The 19,531-nt window shown below is 38.8% G+C and overlaps 1 protein-coding gene across 10 annotated transcripts in view; it reads right to left on the bottom strand.

Annotated features, from left to right (window-relative positions):
- Positions 1–19,531, bottom strand: part of si:ch211-168k14.2 — a 241,568-nt gene that overhangs the window by 149,028 nt on the left and 73,009 nt on the right. The window contains exon 1 of one of the 10 annotated variants that reach the window (XM_073912850.1): positions 5,850–6,103. The exons of 7 other annotated variants lie outside the window; for them this stretch is intronic. The gene's annotated coding sequence lies outside the window, so the exon portion shown is untranslated. Of the gene's footprint in view, positions 1–5,849; positions 6,104–19,531 lie in introns of those variants that run through there. 2 more of the 10 variants (XM_073912862.1, XM_073912861.1) reach the window with 2 other exon arrangements.

Genomic DNA, 19,531 nt, shown 5'->3' with positions numbered 1-19,531 from the left:
GGCACAGACCACAGCGATAACATGTCGAGGAACCGCAAAAAGTCAATAAGTTGTTTATTAGATTTTATGGAAATGCAAATAGTAAACATTAATACATCGATCTCTGACTAAACATGTACATGAAAATACTCACAACACATGGAAATACAGAAATGCACTGCAAGTAGCACAGACAACAACCTAAATGTAACAGGGACGCCAAAAATTTTATAGACTGTTAGCACTACCACTAACAATATAACACTATCTAGAAATATAAATTCTTTCCAAACAGAGATATTAGATCAACTAGTGAAAACCTATATGAATCGCAATATACAGTGGAAGTCAGAATTATTAGCCACCCTTTGAATTTTTATTTCTTTTTTAAATATTTCCCAAATGATGTTTAACAGAGCAAGGAAATTCTCACAGTATGTCTGATAATAATTTTTCCTCTGGAGAAAGCCTTAATTGTTTTATTTCAGCTAGAATGAAAGCAGTTTTTAAATTTTTTAAAAGCCATTTCAAGGTCAAAATTATTAGCCCCTTTAAGCAATTTTTTTTTTTTTTTTTTGATAGTCTACAGAACAAACCATTGTTATACAATAACTTGCCTAATTACCCTAACCTGCCTAGTTAACCTAATTAACCCAGTTAAGTCTTTAAGGGCATACTCAAACTATGCACAGTTGCCTTGAACCAGGCCGAAGCATGCTTGCCCCCGCTCCTATCTCCCCAGACGGCCCGCACTCACATACATTCGGGCCTGGGCACGCTTACATCATTGATGATGCGCTGTTCAGTCAGTGCTTTCGCTCAGAATAGTAGATATTTCTTTAGTTATATTGTTTTAATCATTTGAGATGTGGTGGCACACAGTCAAATATTTTGCTGAACAGATCAGCGACGTTTGATGCTCATAAACAATCAAAGTCCTCGTGCTGCAGGAACTATGAGGTTTGCTTAAGGTGCAGATGTGCTGCAGTGAGGGGTTTGCATCTTTAATAACGATAGTTTGCGTTCATTGAACAGTAAGAATGATTAATAAATCCATATGAAACAATCCTGTAAAAGTCACAGCTCGTCTTCAGTTTCGGGCTCAGGTGTTTTTTGTACTCACACTACAAGCATACCCAAGTGAACCGCACTCTGGCACACCGCTTTCAACCGGGCCAGGGATGTCCAAGTGAACCATGTCTGAGCCCGATTTAGAGCACTCACACTTCTCAAATGATTGATAGGATAGTCTGAGTACACCCTAAATGTTACTGTAAGCTGTATAGAAATGTCTTAAAAAATCTCTAGTAAAATATTATTTACTGTCATCATGGCAAAGATAAAATAAATCAGTTATTAGAAATGAGTTATGAAAACTATTATGTTAAGAAGTGTGTTGAAAAAAAATCTTCTCTCCGTTAAATAGAAATTGGGGGGGAAATAAATAGGGGCAAATAATTCAGGTGGGTTAATAATTATGACTTTAACTGTATATCGCAAAATAAAAAAATGCTAGATTTTTCCAATATTGTGAAGCCCTAGTTCACTGTGTTTTAGCGGCCTACCATTTGAATATATGAGGATGCAAGCAGAGAGCTGCTCTGAGAGTCAATTAACTAGAGCTACTGTCAAATACACACTCAAACTGAAAGATCATTTCACAGCAAACCAATCTTGGTTATCAAGAAGAAGTTCGGAAATAAATTTATTAGAAATACTTACTAAAATGTGATTCTTAAAAGTAATCCTCACTTAAGCCTTTATAGGGCATTCATTGGAAAAACCATGGTTATTACACAATTCTTGAATTTATGACTTAAATAAAACTAAACTTATATTGTAATTATATTGCAATTAATGTTAATGAAGTTGAAAATATAGTTTAGCAAGTAATTATAACAATTAATAACTATAATTATTGTTCATCCATTTTAATTGACATAGTTCTTTTTCACCTTACATGAAAAAATAAAAAATAAAAACACAATGCTTTAATTGAGCTCTAATTAAAATGTATCTTACTTTTTTGCTCTTACTCTGTTTTTTGAGAAAAAATATTAATACTGATTTTGTATAAACTATAGAAAAACATTGTGATAATATTATTGACCATATTCAGTACATAGCTGTATATAAAGAAATCCAATAGAAAAGCTGAACATATAAAGTCAGCATACAGTATTTGTCCATACTATAGTTACTGTATATCGTATCTCATTTAAATCTGAATATTTCATACATGTATCTACATGTACATATATCAATGTCAGGGCATAGATGAGAAGATGTAGTAATAATCTTCAGTTTTAAGATGGTTTCTTCTGCACGTACTGTAATGTTCTATTGTTCATCTTTCTCATCCTGTGCCCACACAAACACAAATCACTTGCTCTTTGCACCTTATGAATTCTAATTAAGTTGCTCTGCTGCATCTATGGGATTTGATCCCCAGCTGTGTAGCCTGGCTTTGGATATTACCCGACGTCCTTCATGAAAGCGTAGAGTAGAAGCTCTCTCTCTCTCTCTCTCTCTCCGTCTCTCTACCTCTCTTTATCTCTGCTTCCTGTGCATTCTGGTGCCCACTTGTCAGATGGCGAGGCTAACCTCTGTTTCTGCACCCGCCAACTCACGCCATCCAGTGTCAGAGAATCAAATGAACCATTTCCACAGCACTGATGCCCTCGTGACAGACAGGCCGAGGAGGCTAGGCACATCAGCTCGGATGGCTCAACGGCTGACAGCAAGGTCAAGAGAGTTATGGCTCAGCTCAACCTGGGATGGGCAGCATTTGGCCAAGCTAACAATCTCAAAGATGGTTATGAGTTACCAACACAAAGACCTGCAGCAGCAGATTACGTTACAGTGAAACCTGATATGCAATTTATACAATGCAGAGGTGTTTTGAAGACATTTTGAGTTTGACATTTTTAAATCAGCTTTTTCAACTATTTCCAAGTACATCATACATCCAGTGGCCAAATTTATTACTAAAACTTGAAAGTTTTGAAAACATTGACATTTTTTTTGTCTTTAAATGTGATTTCTGTTTATACCTTCTCAGAAATAAAAGTATGGAAGCTACCACTGGAATAGTCCTAAAGGGTCCAAATTGCTACCTCAATTAGCCTCTTTCCATTTGTGGTACAGTTCGGTATGGTACGGGTCACCGCACCTAGCTCTGCCTTTTGGTAACCTTTTGTCATGCTAGGCACCCTTTAAAAATGGCCCATTTCTACTGTCTAGAGGTACCAAAAAGTGAACTGTATGTATCACTTTTGGGGTACCCTTTGGAAGGGTGCCTAGCACAACAAAAGGGTACCAAAAGGCAGAGCAAAACGCGCAGCTGAACGCTATTGGTTTACAGAGAAGCGTCACTAGCTCGTGCACAAGCAGAAGAATGAAAACAAAGGAAGCTCCGATTTTAAAATACACAGCCGCTTTCTCGCTTGCACATGCCGCACATCAAAAAGGTCGCTGGGTCGCTGGTTCGAACCTCAGCTCAGTTGGCGTTTCTGTGTGGAGTTTGCATGTTCTCCCTGCCTTCGCGTGGGTTTCCTCCGGGTGCTCCGGTTTCCCCCACAGTCTAAAGACATGTGGTACAGGTGAATTGGGTGGGCTAAATTGTCTGTAGTGTAAGTGTGTGTGTGTGTGTGTGTGTGTGTGTGTGTGTGTGTGTGTGTGTGTGTGTGTGTGTGTGTGTTTATATTATACGTTTTATAATTATAAGTTGGCGGTTCATTCCGTTGTGGCGACCCCGGATTAATACAGGGACTAAGCCGAGAAGAAAATGAATGAATGAATGAATGAGTTGCAGACATTACAGTAGGCTATTTCACACATTGATCTGCAGTTATAATTAAATCATGTTCATAGAAAGTAATGAACATTTTTACACAAGTATGTATGTGTATAAAGCATCTGTTTTGTGAGAGGTGCTTCTCATATATAGGAAAAACCCGTACAGTATTTGACATTTTCTTGAGCGAGAATGATGTCGACTGAATCTTACTGTCGTACACCACACCCATCATTGGTACCCATTTGGCAGTGGAAATGCAAGCCTGATAAAGGTGACCCGTACCGACCCATACTGTATTACTCAGTTGAAACGGGGCAAAAGGGTACCCAAAAAGTGGTACGGTATGGTTTGCTTTTAGGTAACTTTTGACAGTGGAAACGGTCATAAAAGCGTACCGAGCCATATTGTACCATACCGCTCAGTGGAAACGGGCCATAAGGTACATATTTGATCCAAAAAATTTAAAGAGGCACGCATTTGTACTTTAAAGGTATCAATACAAACATTTGAAGTACAAACATGGTACTTTTAGGTACAAACGCGTACCTTTTGAAAAGGTAGACAGCACTTTTTAGACAACACCTTTATTTCTGAGAGTGTATTGTTCATAAATATGCTCTGGCTTAATGTCAATATATGCATTTAAAGAAAAGTTCGCAGAAAGATGTATGGCTTGAACTGTGCAATAGATGTACATAGCAAATATTATAGTTAAAACTGGATAAAAATAGTATGGCTAACTTCACATAAAATTTGCTATGACCAGAGTAAAAATCGAAAGTTTCATGAACATTGTCAAATGAAATTATGTTTGGAGAAAAAAAATTTGTTCTAATAATTTTTGTCACCAATATCAACAGCAATGAAAAAGAGAAACAAAAAACTTGAAACCCAACAGTTCCTGTGACCTGACCTCTAAATTCCCTCTTCATCTCTTTGCCCTAAAATTAAAATTTTCGAGCTGGAGACTGAGGGGGATGTGAACAGAAAGAGATGGCTCCTGATTGTGCAGTTGCTTATTCCTGCAGTTATTTTGAAGGTTGCACAAAGCGCTCCAAAGCTGCATGGGTGTGGATCAATGCAATGCCTTGTGCAGGAGAGCTTTGGCTCACTGCCCAATCAACGTCTTCCTGCTGACCCCTTCTTCCCCAAACACAGTGAGATTCCCATCAGCCCCTGCTACAGACATGTGTATCTGACACCACCCCATCATCTGCTCGGCTGTGTGACTTTCTCAACAAGCTGTTTGTGATTGGGCTGCAATCTGGAAGGCATGATGTGGCGAAGAAACATAAAATGTGATGTTTCGTTGTTGATGGGTCAATTACCGTTATTACGCACATAAGAAGATCTAGAAATACTAAAAATACAGTCCAGAATATTTATGTAAAAACGCAAGTCACCCACTTAAAGTGTTGTCAAGTGAATTCATAACTACACTCGAGAATTTTAATTGAATTTAAACGGAGATGGCAAACAGGATGCAACTCAAATTTGAACATACCCACATTGAACCGACTGCCAACATAAATGAATAAATGATGACAAGCAGTGCGATTGAAGAAGTCCATAGGGAAATTGCTACATCTTTGTTTGAGATTCCAGAAGCCAGCCATTAGAATAGAAAAGAGGTTAGTGAACCCAGTGTGAGCCAAAAAAAAACATTCAAGTCCTTACTACAGTCCCGTATACACGGACCATTTCTATTCACGCCATCAGAAAATAAAGCTGTCACTGGTTCGTCTTCTGAAGTCAAAGAGAGACAGACACTCTCAAGAGAAACCTCAAAAGCTTTGAGATGTATTATAGGTTAATTCTTTTCAAAACAATGCCTCTGGGCCAGAGCCCAGTAAGTCAAGCGCAGACTCTCTCAAGATTTTATTGCTGTGACATAAATCTTTTAATCCCTTCAGAGTGCCGCAGCTCTGCCAAGGAGGGGCCGAGTCAAGCCCCGGGACGAGGCCGCACTGCCGAGCACCAGTCGTGCATCAGGTAACTACTGCCACTTCTGAAGGACTCTGAAGTGAAAAGAGCAAAAGGGTTCGGCCTGCAAGGGGATGTGGAGGCTTACCTGAATGCATATTTATGAGCCAGTCACGGCGGGGAAAAGAGAACCGAAGGGGATGAGGTTTGCACTTGTTCAATCCCTCTTCCTTCTGTTGCCACAGCACCGTCTCACTATCGTACACAGATCACACGCACATTACCACACCTTTTTAACTCATCTATGCTTTCCGTGTCTCAGCGAGCTCCGAATCAGATGCGGGCAAAAAAAGCAGCTGCAGCGAATAACACGAGCGCAGCCACATCTGAAAAAGAATATCCAATGTTTATTTATAATTCTGCACTCAAGTGACCGTTCTGGTCATGGCACGTTATCTATTCTCTCTCCAAAATAAATCTCCTCATGTCCGAGCACCATGTTATCTAAGAAGCTATCTGGAAGTCGGGTCTTTGAAGAACAGGCAGGGAAAGAGAGAGAGGAGGATGGGATGGTTTTAATCTGACGGGTGGTTCTTCTTTTTTGGGAATTGAAGATTCTTGGCACAGAAAGAGGACTATAAATGGCCTGTGAGTTTCTTTAAAGGATGGTCTAAAGACTTCATCAGACTAATCCTGCAGGACATGTTTAGGGCTGAGGATACATCTGCTTTCGACCTCCAGGATTTTATCAGGTTAATAACAGAGAGAAACCCTGGTGTCGATCACCTGCCATAAGCATTCAGGTCAACCTTCCAAGATAGATGGAAAATGATGTTCTGTAAGCCTTGTGTGGCAAGCTGAAGTGAATTTAAAATGTCAATGTATTTTCACACTTGGCAGGCTTGGTTTGATTAAAACAAACTGATTTGCTATTGATTTGTTTGTGTTGCTTATTTGAGCAACTGTGAATGCTGCCATACAAACATTGCAACAAATAAGTAGACTAATGAAAAGATGAGTCTCTGTTCACTTCCAAATAAATGGTTCAAAAGAAATAAGAATTTTAAACCAAACCAAACACAGGAGATGTTTAAGCATACTTTTTTTGGTCAACAAGAGTATTAAGGCATTGGGGGTTTTCTTAATCTTTGTATCTTTAGGTCCTTAAAATGACAATAGGTACACTGTGGTCATAAAGAGATTGACATGGTCAACAACAATATCCAGGTAGGCTGCGGCGTTGACACGATGCTCAATTGGTACTAATGGGCCCAAAGTGTTCCAAGAATATATTCCCCACACCATCTTTTGTATACCTCGACTGTTACGTGGGTTTATTTGATTTACTGTTTATCAGCTCGAACCAGTCTGACCATTCTCCTGTGACCTCTGGCATCAACAAGGCATTTGCACACACGGGGAAGTTAAAATATGCATATTAAAATCTAAAAAGATCTTCTGATCAGTAAACAGACTGACATTCTCAAACTACAGAAAGATTGACATCTTAAAACCATGCAATAGTGGACAAAACACTACATTTCTAACAAAAACTACTACATTTCTTTCAATTGCAATATTCAAGAGCTCCCTGTTGCTGTAATTTCCATTCAACTTCCAATAGGGTGCTTGCTATTTGATATGACAACTCTTCCCACTTTCCCAAGGTTATCCGAGATGTCCTTGAGCTGGTTAACATGAGGCTGTTGTGGCTGATTTTTAATTTTTGTTTTTTTGTGTACAGTGGGTCAGGTATTGACTGGCCAAAGCAGTGTTTACAGGAGGACTATTTTGTCTCCTTCACCTAGTTCTTCAAGGATTTCTTTAATCTCTCTCTGACGGAAGGCATGTCTTTGATGTATCAACGCCCCTCCTTAATTCACTCAATATTTGATCTAGGCCTCACGCAGCTAAATCTAGCAGAAGTGCTTTCACATGGTTGCAGCTTTTCAAACGTCATCACATAGGTATTGATTTCAACAAATCAACAGCCAAGAGATGTACAGCTTTGCATAAGGCATTACATCACATGGCCACGGGGTCATAATCTTAATAGTCATAGAGATAGATAAACCGTTATGCAATATTTCCTGGTGGCTGACATATCCTTGAACACTCCAGGGCAAATGAGTTTTCAGTCACAGAGATGGCTGAAATTTCACAGCTGAGGTGTAATACATGCCATACAATTCCACAGGTCTAAGGGAGGATTTGTTGTTTTCATGCCTCTTGAATGAAGAGGAAACATATTAAGCAAATACAGCAGGAAAGAAACATGTTGGACTGCTCTGATCTGTATTTTTAAAAATATAGTTAATAATTCAAATAATAGGTATTATAAATACACATTTGACCATCCCTATATTGGTTCAAATCCATTGTAAATGCATAATCAAGCCAATCAGTCTAGCAAGAAAAAAAATCCTTCAACAGTCTGAAACTGGCAAATATAGAGCATCATTACCAAATTGTAAGTGCACAGGACATTGAGCTTAAAAAAAAAGTAAAATTAGAAGCATAGATTGTATACTCTGACCTATGGCAACCTCTGAAATACAGTAGCTAAACAGAGGATACTGTACGTCAAAATATACATTCACACCCTGGCCTTAGTTAATATGTACTTACACTGAGATGAAACAGTTGTTGTAATGTACTTATTGTGTAAATATGTTTTTACATTGTACTTAGGAATGATTAATTACATGCATGTAAATACAACTGTAATTAATTTCTGTAATTACATCATTAACTACACTGTTGACTATCACTTACACCTTAACCCACCATTAAACCCACCCATACCACCAAACCTGTCCCTAACCCTATGTGTATCTTACCTCAAAAGCACCAGAAGTGCTCCACAAAACATTATGGACATAGTTTGTACATTGTATTTATTTTTTGATGCAAGTGCTTAGTAGTTAAGACCACTTAATACAAACTGGGACAAAAAAATTTATGTAATTATTAGTAAATGACACCAAATGTCTCTATATGATTTTTGTATACTATTAATAATATAATATTTTCAATACATGCCAGACATCTGATCTGAGATATCAAATCTGAAGACTACAATAACATTCGTTACACAACAAATAGTTTTAATTAAGCTTTTATTGTCATTTAAGACTCCTTTTAAGACTCGTAAGAGATTAGTTGAGAGTTTATTTTTATCTGTAATGGATTACAGTGATAGTTCATGCATTACTCAGGAAATTAGATTCTGTATCTCATGAGGAAATACGTTTTAACACTGGTGCAGAGATGTTGACACACCATTGTATTTTATATGATTCATTAGGCTTTCTACCTCTACAGAAACAGAGAATATCCACTTGTACTTATTTATTGCAAAGGCACTAACACGTAAACTGCCAGTTTATATTTCTAATCCAGCATTGCTTAATATGAATAATCGTCACACACATGCTGGCTCTGGTATTTAGTTGATACTTCCAAAGGATTTGTCAGAACTTGGTATAAGTGCTATCTCTTTCTATGCTCCCTTGGACCTGGAACAATTTACAAAATAACCTTGCTACATTGCCAAATCTAAATACTTTTAAATATCTTTGGTATACTATTTTAATTTAAAAGACATTTGTAATCATTTAGTCACAATTTTATTATGAATCAGAAGTGTGATATTTTAGGGTCTTTGTCTGCAACTATTTATGTGCTGCCATCTTGACCAGGTCTCACTGGAGGTTGACACAGTAATATCTTAATATGAAGTCCTGGCTAAATAAAGCAATGATAATATGTCAAATATCATGTTCCTACAATTATATATATATATTTTTTAAAAACTATGATTTATAAATTTGACTGAACTAGGTAGTTCATTTAATCAACTTGACTAATTGACAGCCCTAATTATGCTTAAATCCCCTTGATATCTCATGAAAGGATACATCACTGCATTTGAAGAAGCTGCATACGTGCTATTGCGCAAGCAACATTTGTGCTGGCATTTCTAATTTGAAAAGTTGAGGGTTTTTTTCGCCTTTGTGTTGTAATTCTCATCTCAGTTTTTGTCAGTGCCCTTATGTTTGTGGTGCATACGACAACAACCAGATGGTAGAGCCTTCTGTATTGAAAGGTAGTGCTTAATTAGAGCTTCACAACTGTAATGGTCCCATTCAAAACAGACAGAAGCGGAAATTAATCTGAGGGAAAAAGGCTTAAGTATTCATGACCCATGAATAAACACCCTCAACTTTGAACAGGGTCAGTGCATGAATATTCAAACTATATTATGCTAAGTGTTGCGCATAACGTTTTTAATATTTCCCAGAATGATTGTAATGTTTACAATCCCTACAACAAACAACTTCGGTTTTACCTCATTTTATACATGAATGTATAATAAAACAACTTTGTATATTCTCTAGTTATTTAAATGCATCCTAATCAAATTTAAAAAATTCATACATTTATAATATAATAACATTTAAAAAGAAAAAAGTAGATTCCAAATCTTGAAAAGCACTTTCAACTACACATCACTGAGCAGGAACTCATTCCACGCTTGGCTTAGACAGACGTGTTCTCCTGCTTAACACTAATCAAGTATTCCTCATTACATCCCAGTGGCTTCATGCGACACTATGCCCAGTCACTCCACACTTCTGTGCCAAATTAGTTCCACCTAGTTGGCTACCAATGACCTATTCAATGTAAATAGAATGGGTGGAGAAAACAGATCCTGCTACAGATTCCAAACTGTATGATTACGGTAAGTAGGTTTTGAATACTGAGGGTATTTGTTTACAAGAATTATGAGTAAGTCTTTTAATATTTTCATATCTATATGGTGAAAATTGGTCAGTATGCAGGCACTATTAAACTGCAGAGGCAGACCACCCTAAATACATAACGTTTAAAGCCAGTTTGGCCGAATTATTAAGAAGGACTCATCCCCATCAGTGGCATTAGTGGCTATGGCTGCAAATTAAAGGTGTAAATACAATGAACAAGTGAAAAAATGTAATCAAGGAGTAGAAAAACTGTGTATTTTTACAATATAATAAGAAAAGTAAAGATTCCCATCCATTGTGTAAAGCGCCTAAAGTACCCAGAAAAGCACTATATAAATGTAAGGAATTATTAATTATTATTATTAAATAACTTAAGGGTTTGTGGAGATACTACAAAGCAATTGTTTTCCTTAAAAAGACATTTTAAATAGTTTGAACACAATATTTATAAGATCATATAATATAAGTTTTCTACTTTATATTTGCACACCAAAAATGGCATCACCAGATTTCAAAATGCACCGGTTATCTGCCGCCAAAGGGAACCATATTAGAAAAGTTGTCAAATATTCAGTGTTCCTGGTCAGTAGAGAACCATCAGGGGGTCAACGGATGGTCAGTAATTCATCAAAACAATGTCGTCTGAATGTTTAATGCATGTGACATGCAATAGGTGCTTTTTTGGCATATGATTCGCAGCGTAAAATCTTAATTTCAAATGCTTAAATCTTTGGGGAGAATGATTTAGTTGCTACAAAACTGACAGCCGAAGAGCGTTCTGGCAACTCCGATCAATCTGTCAGAAAGCGAAGAGCTGTGAAGAGTTTTTCCCCCCTTTACATGCATGCGCATTTGTGTGAATACGTGGGTGCGTACAGTGTTGACGGGCGTTCAAGCAGACGCCAGGTTCCACTGGCTGGACACATCCACGCCTCTCCCGTCAAACGTCCACCTGCAGAGACGTGGAGACAAGACTGTTAGCACGGAGACAGACACAAACCAGCTCTCAAGTTCATCTCCCTGTTACCATGCGGCAGCCATTTTAAACAGATGGTACCCAAACAGCCTGTCATGTTTACTGCTGCCGCCATAAAAGACAAGAGTCCAACAACACGGTCCTGCAGAGGCCCCGAGGGAGCAGCCAGGGCCCCGCAAACAGCTGCCTGGGGGAGCGGAGGGGACTCAGCCCGGGCTGTGCACCCCTCCCTCGACGGCCCTCAAACTCTTTTACCTATGCGGACATGCTACATTTACTACAATTAAACAAGCACGCCATTTGAATACGTGGTGACACCTCGCAACCTGCTCAACGGGGCCTGCATATAATCGTGTCCCTGTGGAGCCAAGAAGAAATTGTCCATGTCACTATTAATGAAGGAATTTGCATTGTGATCTTAATTAAGGGCGGAATAATGAAGCTCACTTCTGAATTAGTTAATCGGCAAAAACTTGTACTAATACGTTTGCGTGGCCTGCAGTATAGGCACCGCCCCATGGATGATGTATATATTCAGCCAGAGGTTGGCGGAGGTTACGTCAACTGAAGGTGGCACAGTGCTAATAAGGCAGGTGCCGCTGGGCTTCTCTTCTCTTCGTCGGGTAGGCAAGATGGTGGCCTGACCCCTGCGCAGCCTCTTGGCACTCACCGACTGTCTTCCTCCAACATATCAAATAAGATCTTGGCCACAGAAGCCCAGGTGTTCCACTTCACTACTTTCTCCAGGCCCAGGTTCATTCCATACAGGCTTTCTAAACCCCTAGCTGTATCTCGATCAGCCTCTTGCAGTGAGCGCCAGCGTGTTTTCACGAAGCAAGCAAAGCAGAAATGCCGTCAAAGTGTTCACAGAGGCTCGAGGGTCTCAAGTGTCCAATGAATTATTTATAGGCCCTAAGAGAGACGGAGCAGAGAATTATTACACAATGGGTTGCAAAAGAGACTAATACACCAGATAGTGACATCCATTCAAGTTTGAGAGTCTCAAAGACATAACACTTGACAGAAAGAAAGAAAGGGGTGCGGAGGGAGGAGGAGGAGGAGGAAAACAAACAGAATGATCATGTTTGAGCAGGCACCCTTGGGAATCAATTGACAGATTGAGTGGCGGGAAAATAAAATATGCTTTTTGGCATCTCTGTCTCTTCATGGTGGATTGAGAGCATGTTTTTAATTTGTCTGAGGCTTTGGGTAGGTGTTAGAAAAACGGCTGAAAACAGAACATTTTTATGTGTCAGTAGTTGTGTGGCTACCTACGAGACGGCCTAATTGAATCTGAACCATAATCCCACACACTGTATTACAAATCAGGCTAAATTAAAGCTGCTTGCATGAGATTCTGATGTCTCTTTCATATTTGTCAGGGACTGATCTCCTTGTCTTAGTGTTTGCTTTGATTTACCATTTGTGTGCTAAAATAATGAGGTCAGAAAAATAGCTAAGAAAATGTACCAATTATTTTCTTTTTTGTAAGTTAATGTTAGTCTTTTATTTATTAAATATTATATAGATAAATTTTTATATACTGTATGAGTTATTTCAAATTTAATAAATACAATTTCAATATCTATTGTCTGAATATGACTTACTAATTTTCAAACTATTCTAAAGTTGTGGCATAATTTTCACTACCAATAATTTCCACAATAGATGTCCAGCGTTCTCCAGCCTCTAGCGCCTAAACTGCAGCTCCACACAGAAAGTTTGGCCAGAGAAGAAATGGTCATGCCCAACAGAGCCTGGTTTCTCTTAAGATTTTTTTTTTACCTTCACTTCGTCAATTGAACTGAACTAAACTGAACTTATACCCTGAAAACTGGACTGAAACATTTTCAATTCACTAAAACTTCTATGTTAAGCTGGTTTGGCACAATCTACATTGTAAACGCGTTATAGAAACAAACATGAATTGAATTGAATTTCATCAATACAAAAAAGAAAGAGATTATAAATAAATACATTACTTGTTTTATTAAAGGTGTTGTTCCCCTCCCCAAAATGAAATTAGCTGTTTATTTACTCACCCTTAGCCATCTATTCAAATGCAATATAAATAAAACTGTAGTGTAAACATTTGTGGAAGAATTATTCATACATGTGTATGCATTGCTTATTGTGTAGTAGCCTACAGTGACTGCACCAAATAAACTAGTGCGAGGGTGAACAGTGTTTCCTACAAGTTTAAAGGGTCAGCAGCACCCATAGATAAATAACAACTATATCTTTGCCCTATAGAAAAAAAAAACTTCAGTTCAAGGCAAGCCAGAAACGCATCCCTCATAAGCGGCATATCTGCCAGTGACACTGAACTGGATTTAATGCAGAAGATAACAGAGAAAATAAATTTCTTGAAATCAAACTCGCAAGAAGCAATATCTGAGCTTTCACTTGAAGAGAACAGTTTGACAGCAGCATTATTTACAGATGAGGTCTGAAGAACCAGAGGGAGATGAGTTCCATGCCAAGCCAGTTGTGTAAACACAAGCTCCCGCTTGGACAAAGAGGAACTCTGACTTCAAAACAACAGTAAAACTGTGAACCTTACAAAACCTTTGGGGACTGAGCTGTTTGAAGTCTTGGCAACTCTGGGTATGGGTGAGTGGAGAATGAGTTCTATTGCTACAAACCATCATCAGGCCCATATGATTCCCTGATTAAGACCATGTGTTGGACGGCCGTTGGATTATTGTTCCTGCTGAGTGGCTAGTGGAGCAGTGACTGGTGCAAAGCTAGTGGCACACGTGTCAAAACAAGAAGAGGATCATACTCGTTGGTCCAGCATGTGCAAACTCTTGAAGAAAGCATCGGGTGTCTTCAGGATCTAAACCTAAAAGAATGCTAATTGACTGATAACTTATCTCTATGCAATGGCATCTAGTCCAAACATTTCAGAAACACTTAATCAAGATAGCAAATTATTACATTTACAAAAAGTGATTTCATTCATAGAAAACATACAAGTGTGTGCAATGCTTAAATCACACCATTTTGTAAATGTATTGCATTTTTTATTGCATAAAAACACTTTTGATTTTTGGTCCATATATATAAGCAAAAGATGAGGAACAAAAAGTGTAATTTTCTAAGTAAAAATTAGCTGTTATTGAAGAGATTATATGTTTAAAAGAAAAGCACTGTCATTACTTAGGTCCAATCCCAATTCTATTTTTGTACCCCTTCCCCTTGGCCCTTAAAACCGAGGGTGAAGGGGAAGGGCTTTAAAATTTACCCCTAAGAATTGGGACAGCACTACAGCACCCGCACACGTCATCATATTTCATCGTGATCTCTGCTTCATTTGAGATCAGACAATCGCAACTGCTGTAGTGATTCCAGGTTTGCTATTTTTAGGTATTTATCTTTAAGAAAATCATTGAAGGCATTTTTTATGTTATCATAATAATATAATGTGGCAATAAGATCGTAATACTGTGCATTTAACACAGTGACCAGATTCATCTATGCAAATACACTAAAAAAACATTACATTAAAGCAGACACTGTGAAAAGCCCATTCCAAGCCACTAGACTTTCCTGACAGGGTATTCCAGTGTCATCGAGTGACAGAATGTTGTGGGACTGCTATACAGGAGTTATGATTATGGATTATAGATCGCGAAATTTAGCAGTTTTTATATTAGAGTTTTGTTTTTTTTTTTCTTAAACATGACTGGAAAACACGAACGCGGTCATGAATATTTTATAACATATGCTTGTTTGTTGTAAAAATTTGTAATAATGACAACAAAATATTAATTTGTGGATCTCCATACTTCCGGGGGCAGCGATCGGTTGTGGCTTGTGTATTCTGAAAAATGTTCTTACCCCTTGCTTTTGAGTGTTGTCCTGAAAAAATTTAGTTTGAGAGGGTATTTACCCTTTCCTCTTGTGCGGTTTGTTTATAAACTGAATTCAAGAGGGTCACGTGCTTATAATCAACACGGCTGGCATCTCATTAGCTCCGTAATCTGCCCTATAAGATGATTACGGACACATTACAACCAGAGCTTTTCACTCCAGTTATCCCCCCCAACCCCTTTCACCCCAACTTTACACCTTTTTTCCGATAGGCCTGCACGGCGGCCCAGTGGCTAGCACTGTTGCCTCACAGTAAGAACATAGTGCAGAGTTTGCATGTTCTCCCGGTGTTCGCCTGGGTTTCCCCCGGGTTACCCGGTTTCCTCCCACCATTCAAAAACATACACATAGCCAAACGACTAAACCAAATTATCCCCTAAGACAACTTTAGTTTACACTTCTCTCGAACTCTCCTCTTGCCCTTCTAACGGGAGGGAGCCCCGGGCTCGAGGATATTACGAGCTCAACTGTAAACTCTTGAAAGCTCTACGGCTTAAAGCTAAAGAGAATTGGGACAGAGTAAGGGGAACGACTAAGGGGAAGTATTGGGATTGGGCCTTACTCATCCTAGTGTTATTCTTAATCTGCATGAATTACTTTTATCTGTGAAGTAAAAAATATGATATTTTCCTAAATGTTTCAGGTGTTTGTTTTTATATAATGAAAACAAATGGGGTCCAAAAGAACAGACTAAAACAAATAAATCAATTAAGGGATTTCTATAGACAGATGTGGAGAGATTTTTATTGCATTTGTTAATGTTACTTCTGCTGCACGGTTCATGGAAACACTGAACTAATTCTAGAATTTCTTCACTTGCTTTGGTGCAATGCAAGGCAACAAAGCAAGGTCATCAGTCATCCAAATACACTGAAACACATTACCTATCCAAACAATAAAGTTGTACCACACAAAGGTTACAGAGACAATCCAAGCAATCCAATCAATAAAGTTTAACAGTTTTTCTACTTTCCAATGAAATCTAGTGGAAATGAAAGGTGGGTTATGTCGGCACCTTTGAGAAGAGAGGAGGCCAGGCCTGGTGGGCAGTAGAGGGGCAGAGGATTCCACGAATACATATGTGAGTTTCTTTTAGCACATTTAAAATAGTATTGGCAGTAATCAAGCCGGTTTCAGGGAGAGGGGGTCACGGAGCTGAAGTGATTGGATGAGGTAGGATGAGGTAGATCAAAGGGCTTGATGCGGGGGCTTCTCGGGGGGGATTAGACCCCCTCCCCGTTTGCATTTTCCTGCTGTTTTGCTAGCAACCCTGCACATGCCGCCTTGCCGAGATCAACCTTGGCTTGTTATGACAACGGGAACAACAAACAGAATAGCAGAATACAGCTAAATCCACCAGATACCAGTCTACCATGACTTTGTAATGAACTTTTGTTCAGATGGCAGGTGATGGATGTCCTATTGGCCAGGTACCCCGAGCCCCGCTGCACCCCAGACAGGTGCAGCTCAGAATATTGACAAGCCAATAAAGCACGAGCAGCACAGGATGTGGCATCCTTTCTGGTTCCTTTCTCTTCGCTTTGTAAATGCAAACTGGACGTTTGACAGCTGAAACCTTCGGGAAATCACAGACATTCATTCTCTATCAAACGGAAATCTAAGGGAAGAGTATACAGCATCCATACCTTGAATGATCCCAACTCGTTGCTTACTACAGAGTTATTCAGAAGTGTGCTTATGAACCAAAAATGAAAGTATTTGAAAAGCAAAACACTAAAGGCTATTTGTAAATCACATTTGGATCACATTAAAATTCTCATTGCCTAGAGCTCCCTCCTCCTTATAATGCATCACAAACAAGCAAAAGCATGTAAATCTTTCACTTTTATCAAGAAAAGCAAGCGACTTTTAATTGAGCTAAATGACTTCATAAGGCTTGCACAAAGCGCATTTGGTCAAGAGTGCTTGTAATTAATTAAGCAAGTTTTAATGAGTTTTGTAATGAGATGTAAGACATGTAATACTCTTTGTGTACATGTTCTCTATTTCCTCCAACGTGTATCCAACACGGCACTCTTGTTTGATTAATTCTAATCCACTTAATTAGAAGCCATAAGATTTCCCTGAAGGATTTGATTCACAAGGCTGCATTCGCTGATATTAAGTCATAGGTTTATCACTGCGTTGCCTAGTACAACACTGAGTGCACCAAGAGAAATATAGGAACACAATGTCAAAACTCCTATGTCCCCCAGCCAAATTCCGATAATTTCTCACAACATGGTGCTTTTACACCATTACACAATTGCGCCAAGAAAGTGCATGCTGGGATCACTGGTGCACAGTTGTATAAAAACACAAGACAAGGGGATGAAACGCTCGCTCAGAATGAAATATTTCAACACCAAACACCATAAAACCAGCAAGTGTGTGATGTGGGTCCAGAAAGATTTTACTGCTCTGTGGGGTGAGGCATAAAACCTTGTGTATCCCACCCCCACACTGATGTGAGTGTCAAAGCAGAGAAAGTCGGGCATCTGTGCCAGCACAGAGGTGAATAGGCATCTCTTGGACACGGCTTCCATGTTAATTCTAATTTTATGCCTGTAAATTGGTGAAAACACCACCAGTGTGAATCCTTACGAGCTCCTAAAATTTCATGGCAGACTAGCCAATAATAAGTAACCATGTATCTGTTTGTGTATCTGCCAGCTAGACCATCTCCAACGCCACAGCAAAACAACCCCCACCAAGATGCAATTAACAGCATTAATATTATATGACTGGCATTCACAGATAAAATGAGTGTTTACTAGTGGATTGTCCACAGCTAATAAACTAAAGGCTTTATTGCTGCTTCATTGATTTATGTGGTTACACAGATGTTAATATTCTGGTTGCTACAGATAAGCCATTTATTAAATTGAATCCCGTTTGAAATTAATAGATTTAAATAAATAAAAAAGATTGGTCATTGCAGGGTGGGCTTTCAATTTCACATTCCCTTTCACTTCTAGATGAAAGTCATCTAAGTCAAGAGGGCAGGAATTATTTTTGAAATTGAGATTCTCTGCATTATGGTGTCCTTTTGTAGATTTGTCTTTCATTGACATTCCCTGTATTTGTAGGACTAGTATGAGTTATTGACACTGTAAAGATGCAATATTGCAGGCATCACTCAGTAAGACGGCCCAACTTCTCCTGCCATGGCTAAAAAGAGTCGTCCATTTGACCTTCAACTGGTCAACCTGCAGTCTGCGGACTTCAGTAATTTTTGAATGGCTCAATATCTTACTAAGGGTGCTTTCACACTTTAGTCCGAATGCCTTGTCCAAACCCAAGTTCGACTGCCCCCCCTCGGCTGGTTTGTATTCACATTGTCTTTTTTCTTCTGAACCCTGGTACACTTGAGTCATAAAGCTGCTTTTGTGTACAACTGTTGCTAGGTGGCAGCCATGAAAGCAAATCTAACACAAAAACATTAAAACAATTCAGAACATCACGCAATGTCTGCAGAAGTCGTTTTTGGTGGAGACAAGCAGTGTTTGCACTGAATCAGTCCCACTTGTCACCAACGTAGGCGATACTGTACACAGAAACACAGACAGACACACACACAGACACACATAGACACACACAGACACACACACATGAATGCTATAAAAACTAAAGTTTGTTGTACAGTCGGCGGTTCACTTCCGTTATTTGGTATGATTGCTTTCATATTAGAAGTGAACTGTACAAGAGTTTGCATGAACCTTACCCCAGACCACCTCTTTCAGGCAGACTCAGAAAAAAGTAAATGAGTTTGCAACCGAGTTCAGAAGACAGCGCTCACACTAGCTAAACGTACCATACTTTGACGTTAGATGAACTGCAAGTTAATTAAGTTTCTCAGATAATTTTACCCCCATTTCCTTGGAGGTATCAGAAAGTGTTCTATTATTTTGATAATTTTGAACAAAAATCTAGATATACTTAGGTATAGTCATGAGCCTCACACACCATTGTTTCCTTGTTCTCATGTAAATCCAGGGAGTTCAAAACTTCAGTGAAAAAAAGGGCCAACTAACTCATGGAATATGCTTTAAAACGCTCTTTTACACCTGTTAGGATAACTTCAAAACGACTAAGCAGAAACCTTGAAATTTAGGAAATTGCAGGTTGTTCACTAATTTTGTTCTCCATAGCTCTGCATATGATGTCATAATATCATACCCGGAAGCCAAGAAATGGTGCATTATGAGATGC

The sequence above is a fragment of the Danio rerio genome, chromosome 9 (assembly GCF_049306965.1).
Source record: "Danio rerio strain Tuebingen ecotype United States chromosome 9, GRCz12tu, whole genome shotgun sequence".
NCBI classification, from domain to species: domain Eukaryota; kingdom Metazoa; phylum Chordata; class Actinopteri; order Cypriniformes; family Danionidae; genus Danio; species Danio rerio.
Note: the sequence above shows the minus strand (reverse complement) of the source record. Positions and strands in the feature narration are given on the sequence as shown.